Below are 25,886 nucleotides of genomic sequence, written 5' to 3' on the forward strand. Positions count from 1 at the left end.
TCCCTGTTTGGGTGTGACCCTGGCTGCCGGTCCCTCCAGCCTCAGGCCATTCAAGACCTGGCCCAGAGCCGCGCTGTGTGTCTCTAGGGAGCAGCAGGGTCAGAGGGGCGGGAGGGAAATATGCCAAAGCTGCTGGTGGACAAGGCAGGGGAGTAGGTGGCCCTTCTGCCCAGGGCCCCTGGGAAGCAACCCTTCCTGTGTCCATGAAACAGGTGCGATCTGGTAGGAATTCATTCTGCCCAAAGTACGACATCCTGCTTGGCTTGGGACACTTCTAGTTTTTGCCTCCTGTCTCAGCATAAACATTAACATGCCCCTTTTCATGCTCAAAATGTCCACATTTGGATAATAAATCAGATGATTACCCTAACTACACAACCTGTAATATCTGTAGATGCCAGACAACAAAAAACCTACTTTGGACTATACAGCAATTTATTCCCCCAGATACTTCCTACTGTGAAATGGAGATGGCAGGGTTCAGATGGAAAGGTATGTAAAAATTTTGGGGCTGGGTTAGACATATAAGCTTCAAGAGAGTGGATCTATCATAACTGATCCTAGAATCCTGGACTCTTCGACCTGGAAACCCCACAGGATGGGGGTTCTGAACTCTGAGTCCACTTGGGGCTCCCAAGGGCCCAAGAAACCTGCTGGTTGGATCCATGGTTGGGTCTGCAGCTTCCGTGCAGTTCCCTGATGTGCCCATGAGTTGATTGCCTGGGTTGCAAGCAACAAAAACCAACTCTGGAACATAGATGTTTTTCTTCCTGTGGAGTCATTTTAGAAACGTACCCACCTTTGTGTGGCTTCATTCATGCATTCATTCACCCACTCATTCATTCATTGACTTTTGCTTCAGTGGAGTGGGGAAATACTAGTAGGTACTCTGTTATGTTGCTGTGAGAGTTTAATAAATTGATGCAAGGAAAGTACTTAGATGATACCACTTCCATGAGTTACTGTGTGCTGAGCACCGACTTGCAGGAGCTGACTGTGCCCTGAAGGAGCAGGTCCTGGCATCACAAATCCATCAGCTGACACCCCGAGGGCTTCCTTGGCTTCTTGGGGTGAGTCCTCAGCACCTGCAGCTGCCCTGCCACCTTCAGCCTCCCCAGTCAGGTAGGTAGACCACCTCCCTGGCTGCCTCTGTGGGTCTGGGGTCTCCCTGCTCCCTGAAGCCATATGGGAGGGCCCTGCTTCAGTTAGAAAGTACATGTGGACATCCTCACTCCCAGCTTGTCCTGGACATCCTCATGGCTGGTTCAGACATCAGTTCAACTGCTGTTATAGTAGGAGCTAAACTCTCTGCCATTAGAAAAATATGTAAAAGTCATATATGTGCATGTTACAGAAAACATTTTAAGGGCTTCAAAAGTGAAAAGTCTGTCTTTCACAGAGTGAACTCCCGATAGCAGTTTCTTGCCCCTCTTTCTGGAAATTTCCATATATTTAAGCCTATATATGTGTATATTGCTTTTGTTTAAAATACAGGAGATGGGACTTCCCTGGCAGTAACCAGTGGTTAGGACTCTGAACTTCTGCTGCAGGGGACACGAGTTCACTCCCTGGTCCAGGAACTAAGATCCCCCAAGCTGCACAGTTCGGCCAAGTAATAAATAAATAAAATACAGGAGATAACTGTATCCTGTGTAGAAGGTATATATCTGGTCACTCAATAATTATTAAGAAATATCCCATGGAATCTGGTGGGCTACAGTTCATAGGGTCACAAAGAGTCAGACACGACTGAGGCAACTTAGCATGCACACACACATGCACAAATCATAATGGGAAAAATATATTAAAAAAGTGTGTATTGTATTACTGAGTCACTTTGTTGTACAGGAGAACATTGTACATGTACAACATTGTACTATACATTAACTATGCTTCAATAAAAAATTTTAAAAATAATTGTCATGAATAATTTTCTCCATCAGTGTATATAGCTTATTTCAACACAGCATTTCAATAAAACACTTATCATAATTTATCAAATCTCTCTCCCTCCAGATGCACTTTTTTTTGTCTTATATGTAACACTGCACTGAACATCTCTGAGTGGAATTCCTAGATCTGACATTTACGGGTCAAAGGAGAAAAGCACTGACGCTGTTGATCCATGTGTCACGCTGCTCACCTGAGAGATTGTGCCAAGTCCCACTTTCATCCACTCACCTATATTTTGAGCCGAAGAGTCTCAATTTATCCAACTCAACATCTGCTAATTTTTGGCTATTTCCTTTGCACATAAAACACTAATCAGTAGGTTTCGTGGACTATAATTCTCTGCAGGAATTGGCGAGTCCTCATGTGGATTTGTGATGGTGAATTCTATGTCAGCTTGACTGAGCCATGGTGCCCAGATATTGGGTCAAATGTTATTCCGGATATTTCATGATAGGCGTCTTCTTGGATGTGATTAACACTTAAGAATTTGAGTAAAGTAGGTTATCTGCCACAATATGAGTGGGCCTTGTCTAATCAGTCGGAAGCTTTAACTGAACAAAGACAGATTCCCCTGGGCAAGCAGACATTCTGCCTTTGGACCTCACCCCACACTCCTCTGCCCACCCCATCAGATTTTGGACTTGTTAGGCCTCCCCAATCACATCTTTCAATGGGCAGAAAGAAAGACTGAAGTTTCTATTTTTATTTCCTCTCTCACCTTTTATAATTTCTCTTTTCCATATGTTTCTTAGAGGACACAGTACACTAGAATCTGATATACAGATATAATTCATACATAATTACACATGCATTGGAGGAGCAGACTCCAAACCTTTTTGCTGAAAAGAGTGTGTGATCAAAGAAAATAATATTTCTTTGAGAAAAATTTTCTATGAGACCCCTCAAATTTCTTGGCATTACTCTTTACAAATAGCGCTTAAATGGCAGAAATTCAAATTTGCTCCTAAATACAACCAAGTGCTCTCCAAAGTGCTTTAAGATCCCAGCAGATATTTATACTGTTCATAGTGAAAAGTGAAAGCGTTAGTTACTCAGTCATGTCCGACTCTTTGCGACCCCAAGGACTGTAACCCACCAGGCTCCTCTGTCCATGGGATTCTCCAGGCAAGAATACTGGAGTGGGTAGCCATTCCCTTCCTTAAGGGATCTTCCCAGTCCAGGAATCGAACTGAGTTCTCCTGCACTGCAGGCAGATTCTTTACCAGGGAAGCCAACATTGTCCATAAAGGAATTCTATTTTAGTCAAAAAAAAAAAAAAAAAAAAAGAGAGAGAAAAGGAAGAAAAAGTAAATAGAAAAAACTCACACTGGGCAGAATCTTGAGAACTCATGGATGTTTCAATATGTTTTATTCATAGTAATTTCTTTTGCTTCTGCACTGGATTGTTTATACCACAATTTTCAGCTTGCACTTTTACTGATGTTATGGATCCCGCTGTTTCCGGATCTGCAGAGCCTGAGGGAATGCTTTGTAGTGGAAATTTCACGGTTACAGGGACGTCACACCACACTGCTGTCATCACCTGTCTGGCTTCGCTGCTCAGAGCCTTGAGTCAAACGAAAACAATGAAGCTGGGCTGCCTGGGAGCCCAAGGGAACCAGTCCTCCTCCAGCCCTGAGATGCTCTCAAGCCTCTCTTTCTGGAAAGTATGACTCAACAGCTTCTGGGAGGAAAGAGCCTCCCCTCTGCTGGACAAACCTCAGTGTCCACATCACAGCTCGGCTGCTCCTTGGGTCTCTCCAGAGCCCAGGGAGACACGTGTTGGGGCAAATGCCTTGATGTCTCCCCCACGCCTGGCCGCGTCTCCTTCGGTAACAGCACCTAAGAGTTCTCCCTAGGACACTCACTCCCCTGCCAGCTGACTCCTGCCCCCTCCCTGGTGTATATCAGACTTGGCCAATCAGAGGAAAAGTGGCTCACAGGTAACCGGAGCTGGCCAGTACCTGTCAGTCTGCAGCTGTGGTAGAGAGCCCCTGTCTGTCCCTGGGCATTATGAAAAGCTCACAGATGCATTGTGAGATCCTGAATGGATCCAAGAATGGAGAGAAAATTGAGCCCCAAGATGGGAAGGGTGGGGAGGGAGAGACAGAGACAGAGAGAGAGATACACGCAGAGAAAATGACACTGCTTCAGCTGAGCAATTCCTGTTGCTATATCCTAAAGTTCATTTCCAAAGTTTCAGGTATTGCATCAATAATTTCCTTTTATGAAGCTTGTTTAATTTGTTTTCTGTGTATTCCAAAGGGCCCTGCCTTAGTCTCCATCTTACAGATGACATATCCACAGCTGAGAGTGGTGACAGGATTAAGTGCCCTCTCTAGAAAGAGGCAGAGACAGTGCTCACGTGTGTGGCCTTGAGCTCTTTATCTCTTTGGGCCCCACCACACGACTAGTCTCCACTTCTACAGGTGTATACATAAGGTGCACAATCATTGCATGTGGTATGACAGGTAGACGGTCAATCATCTGTTCCAGGTTCTTACCGGGCCAAGGAGATCTTTGGTTGGAATAAAAGGTGTGCATAGACTCTAGACTCCAATGATGTGCTGTTGCCCAGCAGACCATCCCAAAACAGTGGCTGAAAACAACAATCATTTATTGAGCTCACACACCTGTACTCTGGGCTGGGCTCTGTGGGAAGAGCTCTCTCTGCTCCAAGACGCCTCAGACCAGGAGTTCACCTCGGGCTGGAGGACCCACTCTCAAGATGGCACACCCCTGTGGCTCCTGGGGGTTACTGCCAGTTCCCCTCCATGTGGGCCTCTCTTAATCAGCAAGTCAGCATTTGCTCACCGAAAACAATGAGGAGTGTCATTTAGGAGGTGAAGCAGTTCCCCCAATAAGTTAAATCGAGAGTTGTACCTGGTGTGACCCAGTGATTATACTCCTAGGTATGCATCCAAGATGTACGAAAGCATAAAACCACACAAATGTACATCCAAGTTCATAGGGGCAGTATTCATAACAACCAGAAATAGAAATAACCCAAAGGTGCATCAGTGGATGAATGAATAAACAAAAGTTATATAAATACAATTATTTAGCCGTTAAAAGAAATGAAGCTATGGTGATCAGGACAGCATGGTATTGGCCAGAAAACAGACACATCAATCACTGGGACAGAATTGAGAGACCAGAAATAGACCCATATAACTGTGGTCAATTAATCTCTACTGTGGAACAAAGCAAAGATCCTCTTCTCAACAGCTGGTGCTAACATAACCGGACACATGTCCACATGCAAAAAAGTCAGTCTACACACAGACCTCATACCCTTCAAAAAAGTAACTCAAGATGGATCACAAAGGGTTGGGAGGGAGGTTCAAGAGGGAGGGGATATATGTATACTCATAGCTGATTCATGTTTTATGGCAGAAACCAACACAACATTGTAAAGTGATTATCATCCAATTAAAAATACATTTAAAAAATAGATCACAGATCTAAATGCAAACTCAAAGCTATGGAATTCCTAGAAGGTAACATGGGAGAAAATCTAGATGACTTTGGACTTGATGATGACTTTTTAGGTACAATATCCATGAAAGAAATAATCAATAAGCTGGACTTCAATGGTCATGAGTTTGAGCAAACTCCGGAAGTTGGTGAAGGACAGGGAAGCCTGGGTGCTGTGGTCCATGGCATCGAAAAGAGTTGGACATGAATGAACGACTGAACAACAACCACAGAATGCAAAATGGTGCAGCCACTTTGGAAGATGGTTTGGTGATTTTTTACAAAACTAACCATCCTCTTCTCATATGAGCTACCAATTGCTCACCTTGGTATTTACTCATAGGAGCTGAAAATTTATGGGTGTTTATAGCAGTTTTATTCATAATTGCTAAAACTTGGGCACAACCAAGATGTCCTTCAGTGGGTGAAAGGATGAATAAACTGTGGAACATCCAGGCAGTGGAATACTATGTAGTGTTAAAAAGAAATGTTTGTCAAGTCATGAAAAGACATAGAGGAAATTTAAGTGTGTTTTACTAAGTGACAGAAGCCAATCCAAGAAGGCTATAGGTTGATTCTAACTATATGATGTTATGGAAAAGACAAAGCTATGGAGGAAGTGACAAGATCAGTGGTTGTCAGGGGTTTTGGGGAGGAAGGAGGAACAGGTGGAGCACAGGGGATTTTTAGGACAGTGAAACTACTCTGTATGAGACTATAAGCGGGGGTACACGTCATTGCATGTTTGTCCAGATTCACAGATTGTAGGACACCAACAGTGAGTCCTGATGTGCGCTCGGGACTGCGGGCGGTGATGGTGTGTCTATGCAGGGTCATCGACTGTAACAAATCCACCACTCTGGCTCCGGAAGGAATGCTGGTCAGGGAGAGGCTGGGGACGTGGCAGAGGGTATATGGGATATCTGTACTTTTCTGTTCAATTTTGCTGTGAACTGAAAGCTTCCCTAAAAAATAAAGTTTAGTAATTAAAAAAAAAGGAGTGATGCATTGACACATGCTACAAGGATGAACCTTGAAAACGTTATGCTAAATGGAAGAAGCCAGTCACAAAAGGCCACATATGTGTGACGCCGTTTATATGAAACATCCAGATAGACAGCTGCCAGGAACTGGGGGAGGAGGGGGGAAGGAAGGCAGGTAACGGGGACAGGTGATGAAAACATTTGGGAACCAGTTAGTGACGGTTGCACACCACTGTGAATGCACTTGGTGCTACTGGGTTGTACACCTTTGAATGGTTAATGGTTAATTTCACGTTAAGTGAATTTTTACTGATGATACTTCCTTAAATTTCTTCATGGCTCAGAACATATGGCAGTTGCCGGTCCTGGCTTGGGTGAAATTCCCTGCCAGGTCGGGGTGGAGCTACAGGGCGTGCTGGATCCTGCTCCTTCCCACTCCCTTGGATCATCTCTGAGCTCTGTTCCCAGGACTCCAGTTCACCCCAAACCAGGTTTCTTCCAGGTGTCTGGGGAAGGGGAGGAACTACAGAAGGGGCCCCAGGGTGGCACTGCCTCGGGCAGGCTCCGGGAACAGCACGGCCATCCATCAAGCCTCACATCTGCAGGTTCAGGTGGCATCGAGCGCTTCACCTCCATCCATCCGCCCACCCGAGGGTCAGATCTGTGCTTGTGTCCTGTTGAATCACCCCTTGGAATCTTCTGATTCTGTCCCCCCTGCTTCTCTACCGCCACTGTGACCACCCTAGTCCAAGTCTCCGTTGTCTCTTGCCTGGACCCCTGCCACAGCCTCCACTGCTCTCCCCAAGTCCACTCCGGACCCCTCCTCCCCACCCCCAACTCATTTTCCAACATTCTAACCAGAGTGAGTTTTGAAAATGCAAATCTCTTCATACCCACCCTTGTCCCAAAACCTTGTAAAGGCTTCGAGTTATCTTAGGACAAAGACAAAACTTGTCCCGTGGCAAGTTTTAACAGGGACCTCCACATCCCACATCCTAAGTACCTTTCCTGCCACAGCTCGCAAGCTTCCTCCTCGAAGCAATAGCACTGCCATGCTATGGTTACGAGTGTTGCTTAACCTCTCTGAAATTCACGTCATGCACAATGAAAAGGGATTATAATCATGTGCCTGGCCTAGGCGAGGTAACTCAACACACAGTAATATGCCTGTTTCCTGAGATAGATCCTCTGCTAACTCCTTAACAAACTCCACTTCCTTGAATCCTCCCAATGTGCCTGTGAGCTGTGGGTTTGAAATGCCATATCCCAGAGGAGGTGGCTGACTTGCCGCAGGAGAGCGAGGACTCCAAGCCCAGGTTGAGCCTGCTCCTACAGCTCTGCTCTGTGGAGTTTATACTCTCTTCTAGGCTTTTCCTAGATGACTGAGGGCTTCATAAATAACTTACTTTTCTCCCTGATGGGTGCATCTTGAGGAACAGGATGCTTCTAAGGATTCCAGGGTGTGCCTGAAGTGGGCCCTGCATGGTTTCAAACAAGGGAGATATTTGCAAACGCCTGGCACATGTGCATCCACATGGGCCCCCATCTCTGGGGGCATCCAGGCCACCATGCACCTCCCTCTGTTTCTATAAAGCTCCCATCGATGTGTTCTCAGCCTAGTTAACTCTGGGAACTTGGATTGGATTCTTTCTATTTTATTTATTTATTTATTTTTGGTTGAGACACTTGTGGGATCTTAGTTTCCCAAACAGAGATTGAACCCTGGACCCTGGGAGTGAAAGTTCAGAGTCCTAACCACTGGGCGGCCAGGGGTTCCCTGGATCAGATTCTAGTAAGGCTTGATGGCAAGGAGAAGGGTCCCCTGTGGTAGGGAAGTGAATTTCACTGGGAGGCCGTGGTCTTCGCTGATTTCTAGCTATTTGATTTTTTAAAAACCATGGTGAATCAGTTAGGTGTCAATACTGCACACCTTCACTTGTCTCAGTTCCTGGGCAGCAAGTGAAAATGAAAGTGAAAGTAGTTCAGCTCTGTCCGATTCTTTGCAACCCCAAGGACCACACAGTCCAAGGAATTCTCCAGGCCAGAATACTGGAGTGGGTAGCCTTTCCCTTCTCCAGGGGATCTTCCCAACCCAGGGATCGAACCCAGGTCTCCCACATTGCAAATGGATTCTTTACCAGCTGAGGCACAAGGGAAGCCCAAGAATACTGGAGTGGGTAGCCTATCTCCTCTCCAGGGAATCTTCCTGACCCAGGAATCAAACCAGTGTCTGCCTGCATTGCAGGCAGATTCTTTACCAACTGAGCTATCAGGAAAGCCCAAATAAAAGTAAATAAAACAGAAACATCAAAAACAGAAAAGAGAAGTCTAGCACTCCAGCCTAAGGACAATTACTGTTTTGCTCCACTTAAACGTGACTCAGGATGACTGAGCAGTGGCCTGGAAAGGAAGGAGCAGGCAAGCCCACACCTGAAAGGGGGCTGCAGACGAGGACCTGGTGATATTTTAAAATAGTGTGGAAAATATCACCTTACATTCATCTGCTTTCTAGTCAGATATGCATGTATCCTTGCAAGAATTTTAGAGTTAAGTGTTCAGACTGGTTGTGACTGAGGAAGAGGTGGGAACAGAAAGCACAGCTCTCTCGGGATTTTTGTGGTTGGCTTCAGAAACACTCTCCCCACTGTGAGCAGACCCTGGACTCCAGATTCAAGTGCTTTGGATTCAGGACCCCACTTTCATCTTTTTTTTTTTTTTCGCAGAGCAACTTTCCATTCTCTTTGGACTCTTCCTCACCTCTGAATAGGATAGATCTCATTTCAACACCATGATCTTTCCTGCTCTAACCTTCTTTGGACTTTCTCGAGGGCACTTTTCCTGCAGAGGAATCTGGTGACCAGTCTCAGAAGAACCCTGCGGGCTAATTCTGGAAGAGTCCCAACAAGGTTGCCCAAGGCCCCACGGCTGGTTACTGCCTTGAGTAGTGTTTTATTATTGGCAAAAGAGAGGTGGGCAGGAAACTCACAGTAAATCATTTCTTTTCTGAAAGAAAATATCTCCACCATTTCATGTTTGGAGGATCCAAGGAATTTTAGCTCGTTGTAAACAACTCAGGAGACAGAGGTGAGTGTAAAGAAGAAAAATGAAAAGCAGTGGTATTCCCAGCAATACTGGTAAGCAGGAATAACATTCCTGAGAATTGTCTATAGTTTGGGACTGTTTTTCCTATAGTACCCACAAACACACTTTTATGTTCTTTAAATACAATACAACCATATTTATATTATGTTTATATTCATATATAAATAACATTGCATTATTACACATGGACATTCTATACACAATACATTGTTGTTCAGGTGCTCAGTCCTGTCCAACTCTTTGTGACCCCATGGACCGCAGCTTCCCTGCATGTCAGGCTTCCCTGTCCATCACCATCTCCTGGAGCTTGCTCAAACTCATGTCCATCGAGTCAGTGATGCCATTCAACCATCTCGTTCTTGTTGTCCCCTTCTCTTCCGGCCTTCAATCTTTCCCAGGATCAGGGTCTTTTCCAATGAGTCAGGACTTTGCATCAGGTAGCCAAAGTATTGGAGCTTCAGCTTCAACATCAGTCCTTCCAATGAATATTCAGGATTGATTTCCTTTAGGACTGACTGGTTTGATCTCCTTGCAGTCCTAGGGACTCTCAAGAGTCTTCTCCAACACCAAAGTTCAAAAGCATCAATTCTTCAGTGCTCAGCCTTCTTTATGTCTAACTCTCACATCTACACACGACTAAAGGAAAAACCATAGCTTTGACTATATGGACCTTCGTTGGCAAAGTAGTCTCTGCTGTTCAATATGCTGTCTAGGTTTGTCATAGCTTTTCTTTCAAGGAGCAAGTGTCTTTCAATTTCATGGCTACAATCACCATCTGCAGTGATTTTGGAGCCCAAGAAAATAAAATCTGTCACTGTTTCCATTGTTTCCCCATCTATTTGCTATGAAGTGATGGGACTTGAGGACATGATCGTTTTTTGAGTGTTGCGTTTTAAGCCAGCTTTTCCACTCTCCTCTTTCACTTTCACCAAGAGGCTCTTTAGTTCCTCTTTGCTTTCTGCCATAAGGGTGGTGTCACCTACATATCTGAAGTTACTGATAGTTCTCCCAGGAATTTTGATTCCAGCTTGTGCTTCATCCAGTCCAGCATTTTGCATGACATGCTTTTCATGTAAGTTAAATAAGCAGGGTAACAATATACAAGCTTGACCACACTCCTTTCCTAATTTGGAACCAGTCCCATTGTTCCATGTCCTGTTCTTACTGTTGCTTCTTGATCTGCATATAGGTTTCTCAGGAGGCAGGTAAGGTGGTCTGGTATTTCCATCTCTTTAATAAGAATTTTCCACAGTTTGTTGTGATCCACATAATCAAAAGTTTTAGCATAGAGAATGAAGGAAAAGTAGATGTTCTTCTGGAATTCTCTTGCTTTTTCTATGATCCAACGGATGTTGGCAATTTGATCTCTGGTTCCTCTGCCTTTTCTAAGGATACATAACAAACATCACAATACATAACAAACATCAATTACACATAAAATATATATCACATATAATTAATATATATTTTTCCAGGAGCGTGTCTTCGAGCCAGTGAAGGCCCTGGGAATCCCTGAACTCGCCTGCTACTCAGGGGAACCCCACTGCAGAGGTGGCCACAGCCGCGTCCGGCGCAGTGGACTTACACAACTTAACTACAAGTCCCAGCATCCTACGCGCTGGCACGGGTCGGGGGGAAATGGGACCACAAGTACCAGCAGGCTTCGCGCAGACGCAGGAACCACGAGTCCCAGAATGCACGCTCGAGGCTTGCGCAGGGGCCTCCGGGACATGTAGTCGTCTGTGGCACTAATTCCTATTCATTAGGCCTCAAAGAAAATGCAAATTCCTCGAACGGTCCACCAACTCGACTTTTCAGGGGCTAGTGAGAAGCCTGAACGCGTGACAGAGAAGTAAGAAGTTTGGGGGCCAATCTGTAGCGCGAATGTAGGACCCGTGCGCATGCCCGGCGGCCGTCGGCGCCAGCCCAGCGCGCGCGGCAGACTCCGAGCGGCAGGCCCCGCCCCCGCGCCCCGCCCCGCCCCGCCCCCTGCTCCCCCCCCCCCTCCCGGTGAGCCTGCGCAGATGGTGCAGGGCGGAGGGCCGCGGGGAGGGACTCGCGGCGCCTGCGCAGAGCGGCGGCTTCTCTCGCGAGGACGGACGCCATTATCGCATCTCCCCGACAAACACCACGAGAATTCCGCAGCCCACACGGTAATTGCAGCTCCCGCAGCCGGTCGCGTCTCCACCTCCCCCTTCCCGCGGGGCGAGAGCGAGAGCGAGATCTCCCCTCCTCCCTCCTCCCTGCGCCCTCCTCCGGCCGCGGCGCCCGCGCCGCCGCCCCCGCCCCCCCCCTCCCGACACGGCGACCGGCCCCAACGGCCCGCCGTCTTGTGCGCCCCCGCCTCAGCTCTGTCAAGCCGCCTGCCCGCCGCGCCTCAGCGCACCCGCACCCGGCTCTGGCCTCCCATCCCCCGGCCCGCCGCCCCCGCCGTCGCGGTGCGCGGGGTCCGTCGCGGAGCGGGCCTCCCTTCCGGGACCAGGCCCGCTAGAGCAGCGTCCGGCCGCTGGCGGGCGGGGTGGGGTCGTGCTGCTGCTGCGATGTAGCTGCTCCGGGTCGTGAGGCCACGGGCGGGCCGGCGGCTAGGCGGCCCCCCCCGACGGACCCGCGAGGCCGGAGGCCGCGGACTCGGGGACAGCGGCTGCGGGCGGAAGTGCGGGAGGCGGCGGTTCGTGTTGGGCGGGCGGCGGGCGCTGGTGAGGGGCGGCCCTGGGGACCCCTGCTCGGTGCTCGGAATTTCCGAGCCGCCGGTAACGTTAACTACGTGTGTTTAAGCTCCTTTGCCCCCTTTTGTCTGGCGATTAAAGTAAGCGTGTGCTCCTGGGACGTCGGGTCCTGTCATGAAGGCTCCAATTTTGAGAAAGCGGATGCTGTGTGTGGGTCCAGTGCTGCGGCCGGTCCCACCAGCGTTTCCAGCACTTCTCATCGCGGCGGTCCGGTCAGGTGGACAGGGAGGTGGCTGCGGCCCACGGAGGGAAGGGGCTTCCCTGGGACACACGGCCAGGTTTGAACGCAATCTGTCCCAAGTCTATGTTCTGAAAAAATTGCACACGTTTGATACTTTAATAAAATGATGCCACAAAGTGTCAGTGGAAAACTATAAAACAGCCCCTGCCCCACCTCCCAGTTCCACTCCTCCAAGACTTTTATCTTTTTGCTGTTTCTTGAGGAAGTTCTTCGTAGCTATAAGTAATAAGCTGGCACTTCACTGGTTTTATACATTCCTGACTTGCTGTTAACAGATAGGATGGCTTAATTTTTCATATTGCAGCTCACCTCTTCTATCCCGTGAATTCACTATGTTCAGTTAGTTCAGATTGTTTATAACTAAGCAGATATTGCTTCACAGCCAGGTAGTCTATTTCCCCTGTTATACGGGTTTTTGTTTTTTCTGTTGTTTGTGATGGCCTTTCTTTTTGTTTGCACTTTCTGTTTCTGTTGACTATCTTTTTTTTTTTTTTTTTTTACTGCTCCCTGAGGTATGTGGGATCTTAGTTCTCTGGGGATTGAACCTGTCCCCCCTGCAATGGAAGCATGGAGTTTCAACCCCTGGACTGCTAGGGAAGTCCCACTTTACCTTGTTTTAGATCCTGAAGGATAGCACTAAATGTCTTACCGTCCCCCTCCTCAGCCTTGTGGTGTCCTTTTTCTAATCTGGATTGTTTACTTCTTAGACCAGCACCGGTATCATCCTGACATTTTCTTTTACTATACAACTGAGTTTGTTCAGGTCTCATGTTTTCAATCTTGACTTCCTTTATTTCAATGAGAACCTACTGCCGAGTAGCCTTATTCCTTTTGGATAACTCTTCAGGATCCTCTTTGGTGTTAAGACATTTCTGGAATTCCCCAAAAATGTAGAGTCCTACTCTGAATTTGCTTTCTGACTCTGGAGACTTGTCCTTCAGCTCTGGAATTTGAAAGTCTCTTGTGTCATTTGAGAATGTCTTCTGCTCTCCTTTTGGTGGTGGCTTAGTCGCTAAGTTGTGTCCGACTCTTGTGACCCCATGGACTGTAGCCTGCCAGTCTTCTCTGTCCATGGACTCTCCAGGCAAGAACACTGGAGTAGGTTGCTATTTCCTTCTCCAGCTCTGCTTTTACTCTTCTGTTTAGGAGTTTCTGTTAGTTGGATGATGGACATCTTGGATTAACCTTCCGAATCTTCTGTCTTTATCCTCTTCCTGTGTCATCTTATTCTTGTTTCTGGGATAGAAACATTTATCCTCCAGTCCTACTTTAAAATTTTTTATTTCCCCAATCAAAGTTTAATTTCTAAGGATTTATTTTGTTCCTTTTTCATAATATATTGTTTGACGAATGCATTATCTCCTTGACTTTGAGGATACTAGTAAGAATTTTTTTAGTTCTCTTTTGTTCTCTAATTTTTTGTGTCCTATTCTGTCACTGTTTTTCTCTTTTTGAAAAGGCTGGCTTTTTGCTTTGTGTGGCAAAAACTCTTCAAATACTGGTAATTGTTGTCTAAGGCCAGAGGAAGCAGGTAGAGAACTCGTGAGTTTCGGGCGCTGATTTTTTTGGTCATATCCACATGGCGGCTTATGGAATTTTTGTTCCTCAACCAGGGATTGAACCCAGGCCCACAACAGTGAAAGCATGGTGTCCTGACCTCTGGATCACCAGGGAATTCCCCTGTGGGACTACTTTTGAAAATATGCAGGTTACCCATTGGGTTTTGGGGAACTATGTTGGGCTGGGACCTCAAATGTCAGAAGGCAGATTTTCTCTGGGCCTCTCAAGCTTAAGGAAGATGCCTTTGATTGGGGGCTGCTCCACTTGGTCTATGGAGGGCCCTTGTACAGCTCTTCGTACAGGGACCTACCTGACTTCCATGTGCAGGCACAGCCCTCGCCCTCTCCTGGTTTGGAGTCTTAGCCTTTATAAGCTTGGAGGCCTACTTTGTTGTATGCACTCCTGTGTGCTCCGATTACTATTTCCTCTTCCCCCATTAATCCTCCTGGTCTGCCAGAAATTTGCAGAATCTCTTGCACATCTTATATTCTTTCTTGTGGATTTATTATATGATACTAAAAGTCACTTTAATGGGATGAGCAAAGTTCACCTCTGAGGCCAGTCGCTCTGTGTGAGTAGGTATTCCAGCATCCCTTCTCATCACCCTGCTCTCCTGCCTCCCATTGACTGTGGTAACAAATGCCCAGTGGCAGTGGGATGACTGGCCACATCTCGGTCCCCATGGCCTCCTCTGCATTGCACTTGTGGGTGGATGGTATGCATTCCCACTGGATTTTCTCCCGGCTCCAGAGCTGTGGAGGGGTGCCAGGCTTAGCTGGGGAATGCCAACCATAGACAGTGTTAGAGCAAAGATTGTGGTTTTAGCCTCTGCAGGGGGCTTGTCTTGTATCATTGGGCCAGAGTTTAAGGATTGCCTCTAGGCAAGCGGTGATTACTGTGCTGGAAGTATAACCTTGATGCATTTTAGTTGATTGTCCTTCAAAAGCTGTGAATAGTGAAATATACCAGTTGTGTTTGCCAGGGCCTTGCTAGTGGAGGCAGAGGCATTGCCGTTGCTGGGGATTTGTGAGAAACATGGACTCTCAAGCCCTGTCCAGATGTATGGAATCAAAATCTTCAGCTTTATAAACTTTTCCTTTTGAAGGAACTTTAGATTTACAGAAAAGTCACTTCTGTTAACATTGGCACCTTACATTATCAGATATCCTCATGAAAATCAGAAACTTAACTTTGTCACAGTACTGTTAGCTGAAATGTGGACCTTGCTGAACTTCATCAGTTTTCTACTAATATCCTTTTTCTGTTTCAGGATCTAATCCAGGACCTCACTCCGCATTTAGTTGTCATGTCTCCTTTAGTCTCTTCCAATTTGGGATGTTTACACATCTCTCCCAAAATGTTTATAAATTGCAAAGGAAGAATTATAACCTCACAGTGGAAAAACCTGGCATCTCCAGTAAAAAGACAATGATATCACGTTCCGTAATGATATGCATTGAGACAGAAACGCATACATGAAGTCTAGTCATGAGAAAACCCAAATTGAGGCACATGGCGCCAGAATCTTGACTGGTGTGCCTCAGAAATGTTCCAGGTGTGGACAGATAGCGAAAGATTCAGAATTTGCCGTTTAAAAGATTGTCAGGTATAGTACATGCACTTGCTGAAGAAATACTTCCTGTGCTAGATGGTCCACAAGGAGCTAAGAGAGAATGACCCACCAACCTTATTTGGTGGGTGGTAAATGGGTCTGCCTAGCGCAGGCTCTAGGTGAGTCTGTGTAAGCAGATCATTGATAATGCCCTTATAGCTTACTAGCCTTAGTTTTTCCTTACGATCTCATCTACACTATAAATTCTGAAGACTTTAGCTGTATAGTTAAATATATGATATCATAATGCCAGACTGACTTTAAAATGTCCTTGTGACGTTACCACTTTTAACTCTTTAAATCTGGAAAAAATAAGCATTTTCTCATTTTGAAGAAAGGAATTCTGCGGGTAATGTGTATTAAGGTTCTTATTGAGAATGTCTTAGAAAAATGTGTAAAAAGCCCTCCCTTTCCAAGTGGAGGATAAAGATCATTATTGTGTCCTCTGGCTTCACATACTTGATGGTCAGAAAAACAAAAGCACATAGTGAATTGTTCACTGGAGGTGCCTTGAACTATTCTGAAATGCTCATTGAAGTTCGAAGGAATTTGACAGCAACTGTTGGGTCCTGTGGTTGCAAGTTGCTCTTAAAAAGTGACAAGTGCTTCTTAATCGTGGCTAGAACCTGGAGCTGACTTAACTGCTCAGAAGAATAGACTCCTAACATCCACCCTTCTTTCAGAGTACTTTTAAGAATTCTCAGCTCTTTGGTTTCTCACTTTTGTGTAGTTTGTGAAACCAGTTTAAAGTGAGAGCTTTAGCTAATCATCTCATCTTATGCCATCTGCCTTGCTGTCGGCTCTGTCTGTGCCCAGCCTACCTCCTGGGAAGACGGGGCTGTCTTCAGATCTAGAGGGCATGCTCTTGACTCCATCTCATCCCCCAGCCTCCCGCCCCAGCCAAGCATCCCTTCACCATAATAGTACATCTTCCCGGGTATGTCTAAGAGGAGGCTGAGCTTGGGATGACCACCCAGGGCCTACCCCTGCTTGAAACCCGTGGATACTTTTGATTTAAACCGTGATGGAAACCTTAACTTCCCAAGCAGATAGCACACCCAAAGCATTGTGGAAGTCACCTGAAATGATTCCTTTTTTGAATTAAATTCTTTGTGTTTTTCACCTCTACCCATTGTCAAGGAGCGTCCAATTTTATTTAATGTTTTGGACCACCTGCCTTCTTGGTGGGTTGAACAGTAAGATGGCCTTGTCTTTATAGTGAGCCTCATACTGGGGTGGGGGGATGGCGATGGTGCTGACCACTGCCCCAGACAGGTGGCCCATAAGGTTGGATTGCTGACAATACATAGATGGTGGAAGAATGAAATCCATCAGCAAAGGCCAGAGAAGATGAAGAGGACAGGTAGAGAGGTGAGGGGAGTGTCTGGAAGGTGACTACCCTTTCCTTGCGCTGAGTCCTTCCGTGTTAGTGTTTAGAGTAGTTGAGTGCGGGGAATGCTCTGAAAGAGTGAGTGGGCAGGAAGAGCCCGGGTAGGAGGGGTGGGTGGGGGTGGAGTGGTGTCAAGAAGCCGGGGACTGCGCTGAGTGGATTGGGACAGAGCCCTGTACCGACAAACCTTTTGTAATAAAGATTGACATCGTGTGCTGCAAAGAATGCTGCTTCTGGTCTCTAGTGATTTTTCCTTTCTCTTCACGATGGAAAGTCATCAAATAACTTGAAGCAGAATTACACCTTTCTAAAGTAGCAGTGGGTTTGGATAAACTGGCAGGGAAAACTTGGTGCTGGGATTTCCTTGTTGGTGTGAACTGTGTGTCCCTTGAGTGTGGCAAGAGCCCCGGGCACCTTGATCTTCCTGGATGGAGCGGGGACAACTCAGGCTGGGTGCCAACTGTCACCACCAAGTGCACCCTGTAGTCGCATTGGCAGGTGGACTGCAGGACGGGACTGCCTGCTGCTACACTGTCCTGGAAACGCTCGTGGCTGGAGCCAGGGTGGACCTCAGGATCAGGTGCTGCGTCAAGCTGCCCTCTCTGCTGGGATCTTCTGCAAACACGCCACTTAATTCACGACCTTTCCAGCCACCGCCTCCCCCCCCGCCCTGATTTTGACTGAATCTGTCCCAGAAGGCTAGGCGTCCTGTTCACCAGTGAAGAGGCGCAAACACAGTCTGTAGTTATGTGGCCTTCTGGTTTTGAAATGAAACACTTGATGGTTTTTTTAAGGTTTGCGGGATTCAACTAACACATTTTTTGTGAAGTGAGGACTTTAATATTTTTTACATTATTTTAAATTTGTGTGATTTAAGTTTACGTAATTCAGATGTGTATAAAATGCAGTCCTACTGTGTTAGGAGAGAGGAGGCTGAAGGGGTGCAGGAGGTTGAAAGCAAAGTGTGCTTCCTGGGCTCCCTCCACGCCAATTGTCTGTAAAACACTCCACACCCCTGGTTTCACTGGTCCTCACTGCTTCTCCTGGGATCATTCAAGAGCTCAGGAAGCCTGCTTTGCCTCTCTGGGATTTCTGTAGATGTGCTGTAACCTGAAGCAGAAATTGCTCCTTCCAGCCAGTAGGAGGTGAAGCAGGCAGAGTCAGCTCAGGCTGGAGCACCTTCAGGAGGCCACCATCATTTTTCTGCTCAGTAAAAGTTCCTGTTTCTTTATCCCTCGTCTTAGTCTCCAGGCAGTTTCAAGAGTCTAGAGGTGCCACTGCTGAGGTTAAATGCTCCGCTCCAGAGAAGTCGACAGACTTGTAAGGGATTGGATGAGTAAACAGTTCTGGCTTTGGGGTCTGTCCCAACCACTCAACTCTGCCTTTGCAGAAGCCAAAGTAGACGTGGCTGTTTTCCAATAAAACTTTTCTACAAAACTAACTGCTGGTGGGACCTGCCTCTCAGACTGTGGTCTGTGGCTCCAGACACCGTGCTAATGCAAGTGGAAGATGTCCAGGCGGGGAGTCAGCAACACCGAGGTGATGGTGAGGGGTGCTTCCGCTGGGTCCCTCTTTGCACAGGCCACTCCTCCAGCAGCTGTGCCTGTCACCACTGACTTGGAGGTTCTGGAGATTTTATTTTGGAAAAATCTACGCGGAGAGAAAAGTCAGAGGCAGCCCTGCTGAAGTGTAATTGGTGTCAGATGAGAATGCATCTTTCTGTCCTTAGCACTGTTAGTTTGGAACAAAAGCCTTAGCAACTCTTCATAGGAACTGGGTTTGGATTTTTTTCAGGCTTGAAAGTTTTAGGAATAGTACAAATGATTGTGGTGTAGTCTTCTCTTAGGGTCTTAGATGCTAATATTTTATATTTGCTCTATCCTTTCTCTTCTCCGCAACCTCCTGTGTTTGAGTCTCTTTTTTTTCCCAAAACAGTTTAAGCTATAATGTCCCATTAACCTTAAACATTTAAGTGGCTGTTTCCTGCAAACAAGGACATTCTCTTATATAACCACAGTACAGTGTTAAAGGCTAACAGAGTCTTATCAAGAGAACATGCTGGTCATAGCTAACACCCTTTTCTAAAAACCCAAGAGCGACTACACCTAGATATCACCAGATGGTCAGTACCGAAATCAGATTGATTATGTTCTTTGGAGCCAAAGATGGAGAAGCTCTATATGGTCAGTAAAAACAAGACCAGGAGCTGAGTGTGGCTCAGATCATGAGCTTCTTATTGCAAAATTCAGGCTTTAATTGAAGTAGGGAAAACCAGTAGGCCATTCGGGTATGACCTGACTCAAATGCTTTGAGTTAGGTATGACCTAACTGAAATACAGTGGAGGTGACAAATTGATTCAAGGGATTAGATCTGATAGAGTGCCTGAAGAACTATGGACAGAAGTATGTAACATTGTACAGGAAGCAGAGACGAAAACCATCCCAAAGAAAAAGAAATGTAACAAGGCAAAATGGTTGTCTGAGGAAGCCTTACAAATAGCTGAGGAAAGAAGAGAAGTGAAACGCAAAGGAGAAAGGGAAAGAGAGCCATCTGAATGCAGAGTTCCAGAGAATAGCAAGGAGAGATAATAAGTCCTTAAATGAACAATGCAAAGAAATACAGGAAAAACAGTAGGATGGAAAAGACTGGAGATCTCTTCAAGAAAATTAGAGATACCAAAGGAACATTTCATGCAAGGATGGGCACAGTAAAGGACAGAAATGGCAAGGACCTAACAGAAGCAGAAGAGATTAAGAAGAGGTGAGAATACACAGGAACTATACAAAAAATGTCTTAATGACCTGGATAACCACAGTGGAGGCTAGACATCCTGGAGTGCCAAGTCAGGTGAGCCTTAGGAAGCATCACTATGAACAAAGCTAGTGGAGGTGATGAAATTCCAGCTGAGCTATTTAAAATCTTAAAAGGTGATGCTGTGAAAGTGCTGTACTCAATATGCCAGCAAATTTGGAAAACTTACCTGTGGCCACAGGACCGGAAAAGGTCAGTTTTCATTCCAATCCCAAAGAAGAGCAATGCCAAAGAATGTTCAAACTACCCTGCATTTGCACTCATTTCACATGCTAGCAAGGTAATGCTCAAAATTCTTCAATACTATGTGAACTGAGAAATTCCAGATATACAGGCTGGGTTTATAAAAGGTAGAGGAGACAGATCAAATTGCCAACATTCATTGGCTCATAGAGAAAGCAAGGGAATTCCAGAATAACATCTACTTCTGTTTCATTGACTGCATTAAAGCTTTAGACTGTAGATCACAACAAACTGTGGAGAATTCTTAAAGAGAGGAGTATCAGACCACCTTACCTGTCTCCTGAGAAACCTGTATGCAGGTCAAGAAGCAATAGAACCAGACATGAAACAACAAGGGGTTCAAAATTGGGAGAGGAGTACATCAAGGCTGTATATTGTCACCCTGTTTATGAAACTAATATGCAGAGTACATCATATGAAATGCTGGGCTGGATGATCAACAAACTGGAATCAAGATTGCTGGGGGAAATAACAACATCAGATATGCAGATGATACCACTCTAATGGCAGAAAGTGAAGAACTAAAGAGCATCTTGATGAGGGTGAAAGAGGAGAGTGAAAAAGCTGGTTGAAAACTCAACATTCAAAATACCAAGATCATGGCATCCCATCCTATCACTTCATGGCAAATAGAAGGGGAAAGAGTGGAAACAGTGACAGACTGTTCTCTTGGGCTCCAAAGTAACTGCGGTTGGTGACTGCAGCCACGAAATTAAAAGATGCTCCTTGGAAGAAAAGCTATGATAAACCTAGATAGCATATTAAAAAACAAAAACATAACTTGTCTGACAGAGGTCTGTATAGTCAAAGCTATGGTTTTTCCAGTAGTCATGTACAAATGTGAGAGTTGGACCGTATAGAAGGCTGAGCGCTGAAGAATTGATGCTTTGAGTCATGGTGCTGAGAAGACTCTTGAGAGTTTCTTGGGGTGCGTGAAGATCAAGTCAGTCAGCCCTGAAGGAAATAACTGAGTATTCTTTGGAAAAGCTGATGCTGAAGCTGAAGAGTTGGGCACGACTTAGTGACTGAACAACAATAACGGTTTTCAGAATTAGGAATCTCATCGATGCAGCTGTGTTATCTAAGCAACGGATCTAGTTCATTTTGCTTTTTATTGATTATCACAATAATGTCCACTTTTTTGTTGTTGGATGCACAGTGCAGCACATGGGATCTTAGTTCCCCATCTGGGGGTAGAACCTGTGCCCCTTGCACTGGGAGTGCACAGCCTTAACACTGGACCACCAGGGATGTCCCAGTATGTCCTCTTTTTTTTTTTGCAAAAGAGAAAGGGGCTCCTTTACTAACTTTGGATATATTTTCCCCAAGAATATTTGCCCTGGCCGATATCACAAATTAGGCACCATACTCCTTACAAACTGCAAGGTTAATAACATCAAAAGTTTGCATGTTTATTGTTGACAGAAATCACCTTGAATCATTTCCATCTGCCGTTCTGTTTGAGAGAGGGAGGGGAGACTGTGAGTAGAGGTAAGAGACAGAATGCCATCTGTTTCTAAGGTCTCCGCAGACCACTGGTTGCACATGCAGATGTAGTGGGATTGTGAAGTGCTAGAGTTGTGGACCCAGAAAAGAACATTACCTTATTTGGTGGCATTTGCTAGGTTTATGAGAAGTTCTCTGAGGTCACTCTGTAGTATATATAGTCCTGTTGGCTTGGGTAAGGGTTATTTTGGGGGGCTTCTTCTGTTCAGTGTTGGACCCTTTTATTTATCAAAGTGCAGCTGACCCTTAAACAATGTGGGGTTGGGGAGCCAGCCTCTCTGTAGTGGAAAATCGGAGTGTAACTTGCAGTCGGCTGTCATATCCATGCCTCTGCATCCTCAGATTCAACCTGCTGCAGCTTCTGCAGTACCGTAGTGTTTACTGTTGAAAAAAGTCATGAGGTTAAGGTACTTAACCCTGTAGATCTGGTATATTGTTACAGTCCTGCATCTTTGGCTGATGTCGTAATTTATGTTATCAGAGTAATACTTCACAGTGTAAGCTGTTTAGTAGCTACCAGGAAAGAATTAAAATTTTAGGGCATTATTTTTGTAGAAGCCAAAGCTTTTATTGCAAGATATGTGTAGACCTCTGCAGTGTATTTATTTACATTTATTGTTGGCAGTTAGTGAATCAAGTAAGAGTTGCTATTAATTGCTTTTATGGTTTCTATTTTATGGCAGACATTATCTGAAATTCACTTTAACGTGTGTGTGGTTCTCAGGCTTTCTTCTTAGAGGTGTAATTCCTGAAGGCAGTAGTTGACAGGTGTGGGCTCCAGAACCCTGGGGGTGTCCTGGAGACCGTCCCAGCCGTGAGAGTAGTTTTCATAATGATTGTCAAGAGGTCATTTGCCTTTTTTTGCTGATTCGTCACTGCTGTGCAAGTCAGAAAAGCCATTCTCACCTAAGAATGTCCTTGATGAAGCAATAAAAATCATGCATTTTGTTAAGTCTCAGCCCTGAGTACAGCCCTTTTCAGTACTCTGTAACAAAACAGGATGTGTGTGGAGAATGTTTCTGCGTTTTGGAGTTGGAAAGTTGCTTGGAGGACAGGCCCTGTTAGCTGAACTGGCTGCTCTTTTTCATGGACCACCGGAACAGACTAGTTGACATGTTACCAGTATTTCTTACTAAATAGCCACTTAGCCTGTAACTGCAAGGAAAGCAGCTAAACCTACTGCCAGTGGTAACATTTGCGCTTCCAAGTGGAACTGGAATTTCAGAAAGCTTTGTGTGCCACTATGAGCCTGCAGCTTCCTAATATGTCAAGACTTTTCTGATGAGATCAGTGCTGATACTAAGGAATGTGATGCTTTAGATAATCTATAATAAGCAACATTTGGAAGATCTGCCTAACTCACTGAGCCAGTATTTTCCAGATGACCAAATCAGACCTGGGCCAGTGTCCATTTCAAGTGCAAGACAGATCAGTGGATTTTAAAGTAATAACATAAAGAAAAGTTCACCAGTAAGGTTTTAGATTCCTCACCACAGCTTGCCTTCAGGGAGAGATAAAGCCCTTTATGAGTGTATTGGAACTGTGAGTGTGTCGAGAGCATTTCTGCACCTACCTGAACACGCTGCTCAGGTGCACCACCCCGTCCCAGCTGCACCTCTGGTGAGGCTGGCCCTTTCTCTGCAGCAACAAATAGGAGAACCTAGTTGTTTTCCAATAAGTCTGACATTGAAGAAATTTGAAGAAATGCAAAACTGGGTCTCTCTTCTTGCTGAGGTTTTGCTTTTATTATTTTGGGAACTCTAGTAATTTTTGGTAAAGAAAAAAAAGTTTTTCGTGTTAATATGTGTTGTATTGATTTTTGTAATTTTTAGATGAATAAAGTGTTCACACATTTTCTGTTCTAATCTCCGAGACGGGGATGTTGTTAGACACACATCCATGAGCATGAGCTCTCCAACTTTCAGAGCGGGAGGGGCCGCTGAGACCAGTGCATCTTGACAGGACAGCGGTGCTGTGGGAGCAGCTTAAGTCCGGCCACTTCCCTTTCTTGCATTAGTGGTTTGTATTTGAGGAGGTTTATCCATTTTGGGAAGTGTGGCTAGAAGTGGTCAATCTGATCAAACATGACAATTGTAGGGGAAGGACCTGCTGTCTGAGGCTAGTTTGACCTTCTCCTAATTTCAAACTTAAACATCTCTGGAGGGCCTGTTGTGAAGAAGAACTAGTGTAGCCTGTATGTTCCTATGAATCAGTGCTTCTTCCCAATGATCTACTACCCGACTGGTCGTTTATAGTCACATTTTCTCTTTCTTCTCTCTTTCTCCTTTGCATCTTCCCCCTGCCAAAGCTGAGTCTTCGTCACATGTTTCGGTTTAATAAGAGTTGATTTCTTTGTTTACTTCATCCTGGTTTTTAATTAATTTTTCTTACTACATCTGTATTCAGACAGGTCTGACTGAGCGGAATGGTCTTTATTCTCTTGGAGGGGCCCTGTTTCTGAGCTTGAGGTTTTTACCTGGGCACCATTGGGCTGCTTCCTGGAGGAGATGAAGGTTGCTGCTCTGGTCTTCATGGCGTGTGGACTTGGCCTTGCTGCTCAGGTGGACAGAGCAAAGCTGGTGCCAAGGTGGGGCAGTGGCTGGGGGACCGGGACCTGGGGGTGGGCTTGCTGTCGAGCCTGGGGCTGGCGGATCCCACGACTCCTCTCCGAGACTTGTCTTTGGGGTCTTCTGTCTCTTATACTCATCAGGGACACTCCTGCCCCTCTGAGGACTGTTGTCCGAGTATTTGGCATCTGTAAAGGGAGGTCGGACTGGCATGGAGACTCCAGGGCCCCGCCAAGGGTGCCGCACTTCCACCTGTGACTTCAGGGCGTGTGGGCCGCGTCTCTTCACATGGTTGCTCTGCAGGGAGCTGATGGCTGGGAGACGGTTCTGGTGGAGCAGGGCCAGGTCACCACCCTGGGGTCACAGCAGCTGCCTTGTGCGCCTCCCCGGATGTAGCCTCCTACAGACTGTGTCCGCAGGTGCTTGTTCAGGGGCCAGTGGGAGAAACAGCTCTGCACGGTGTCTGCCCTAAGACCCCCAGGTGCTGTGACGTCCCTGTTGGGATGACTGTGTGATGTAGTTCTCGTGGTGACTGAGGAAACCCAGGGTGGATGCGGTGGGCTCTGCCTGGCTGCTTTTTCTTGATGCCTTTTTGCCGCATGACAATGCTGCTGGGCTGCAGGGTTTCCTTTTCCCACCTTTACTGCTGGTGCGCAGTCACGTGTTCGATTACAGTAGCTCTTCTTTTTTCCCCTGTTTCAGGGGCCTTGTGGTTTTATTTTCTACAGGTGTCCAAAATATTTAAAAACTAGAAAAATCAAAACAAATGTACTGTTCTGTGTTTCTGCTGATGAACAACTGCTCCTGTCTGTCGTTGACAATCCGCGAGCAGCTTGTATTTCCACTGTGAAACCTAACATGTTGTTCGCGTGAAATTCACAGTTATAAGCTAAACAGGTCTGTGGCTTAGTTACACTACAGTCATTGAAATGAGAGAACTCTGCAGACCTTACTGCATGGTTTGTCAGCAGACATGCTGCCCTCCAGAGTTTAATGCTGGCTGGGCAGTGGGGTGTCTCCCCAGGGCTCCCCCCCAGCCCCACTACACTGACATCCATGGCATGCCAGGCCCCATGCGGGGCAGTGAGTGGGTTTGTGCGGGTTCCTGCCCAGGGGAGCTTGTCTTCTAGCAGGGGAGACAGATGCCAAACCAGATGGATGTTTCGCCTGTGTCGCAGGTTAGGTGGAAGGGCTTTGTGATGAAGCAGGAATGGGCAGCCGGGAGATGGGTGCTGCTGGTGGGCGTGACGGGTGGGGCGTGACTGGGTGGAAGGGCAAGCGGACGGCAGAGGCTGAGGGCTGGGCTGGTGTGTGCCCGCCTGACTGGGGCAGCCTCCTCCGATGGCAGAGTGAGGAGCCTCGAGTAGAGCCTGGGGGCACAGAGGGAGCCTGGCTGGTGCCAGGCACGCACCTTGAATGAGCGGGAAGCCTTTGCTGGACTTTTGAGCAGACAGGGACACTGAGATGGGCTTTCACGTGATCCATAGCCTTTAAACAAGTATTGGAAGTGATTCTGGGTGAAGGCAGAGCAGGGAGACCCAGGTACGGTCAGCACATGGGTCCAGATCTGCACTGATGAGGCCAGAGCGAGGGCAGTGGGAAGTTCTGCCTACAGGTCCATTGTGAGGAGGAGAACCACACCTGGGCGGGCAGTCTGGAGGTGTGGACAGGGACAGGTTCAGTTCAGCCTCTTCACATTGAGACTGGAGACCTA

General features: G+C 46.4%; 1 protein-coding gene across 4 annotated transcripts in view; it reads left to right on the top strand.

Moving 5' to 3' along the window:
* The first annotated feature begins 11,553 nt into the window (after positions 1-11,553).
* The window catches only part of BANP (BTG3 associated nuclear protein), a 69,566-nt gene continuing 55,233 nt past the window's right edge, over positions 11,554-25,886 (top strand). For all 4 annotated transcript variants that reach the window (XM_065925168.1, XM_065925169.1, XM_065925170.1 and 1 more), the window contains exon 1: positions 11,554-11,668. The gene's annotated coding sequence lies outside the window, so the exon portion shown is untranslated. The remainder of the gene's footprint in view (positions 11,669-25,886) is intronic.

This window comes from Muntiacus reevesi, chromosome 2 (assembly GCF_963930625.1).
Source record: "Muntiacus reevesi chromosome 2, mMunRee1.1, whole genome shotgun sequence".
NCBI lineage: Eukaryota > Metazoa > Chordata > Mammalia > Artiodactyla > Cervidae > Muntiacus > Muntiacus reevesi.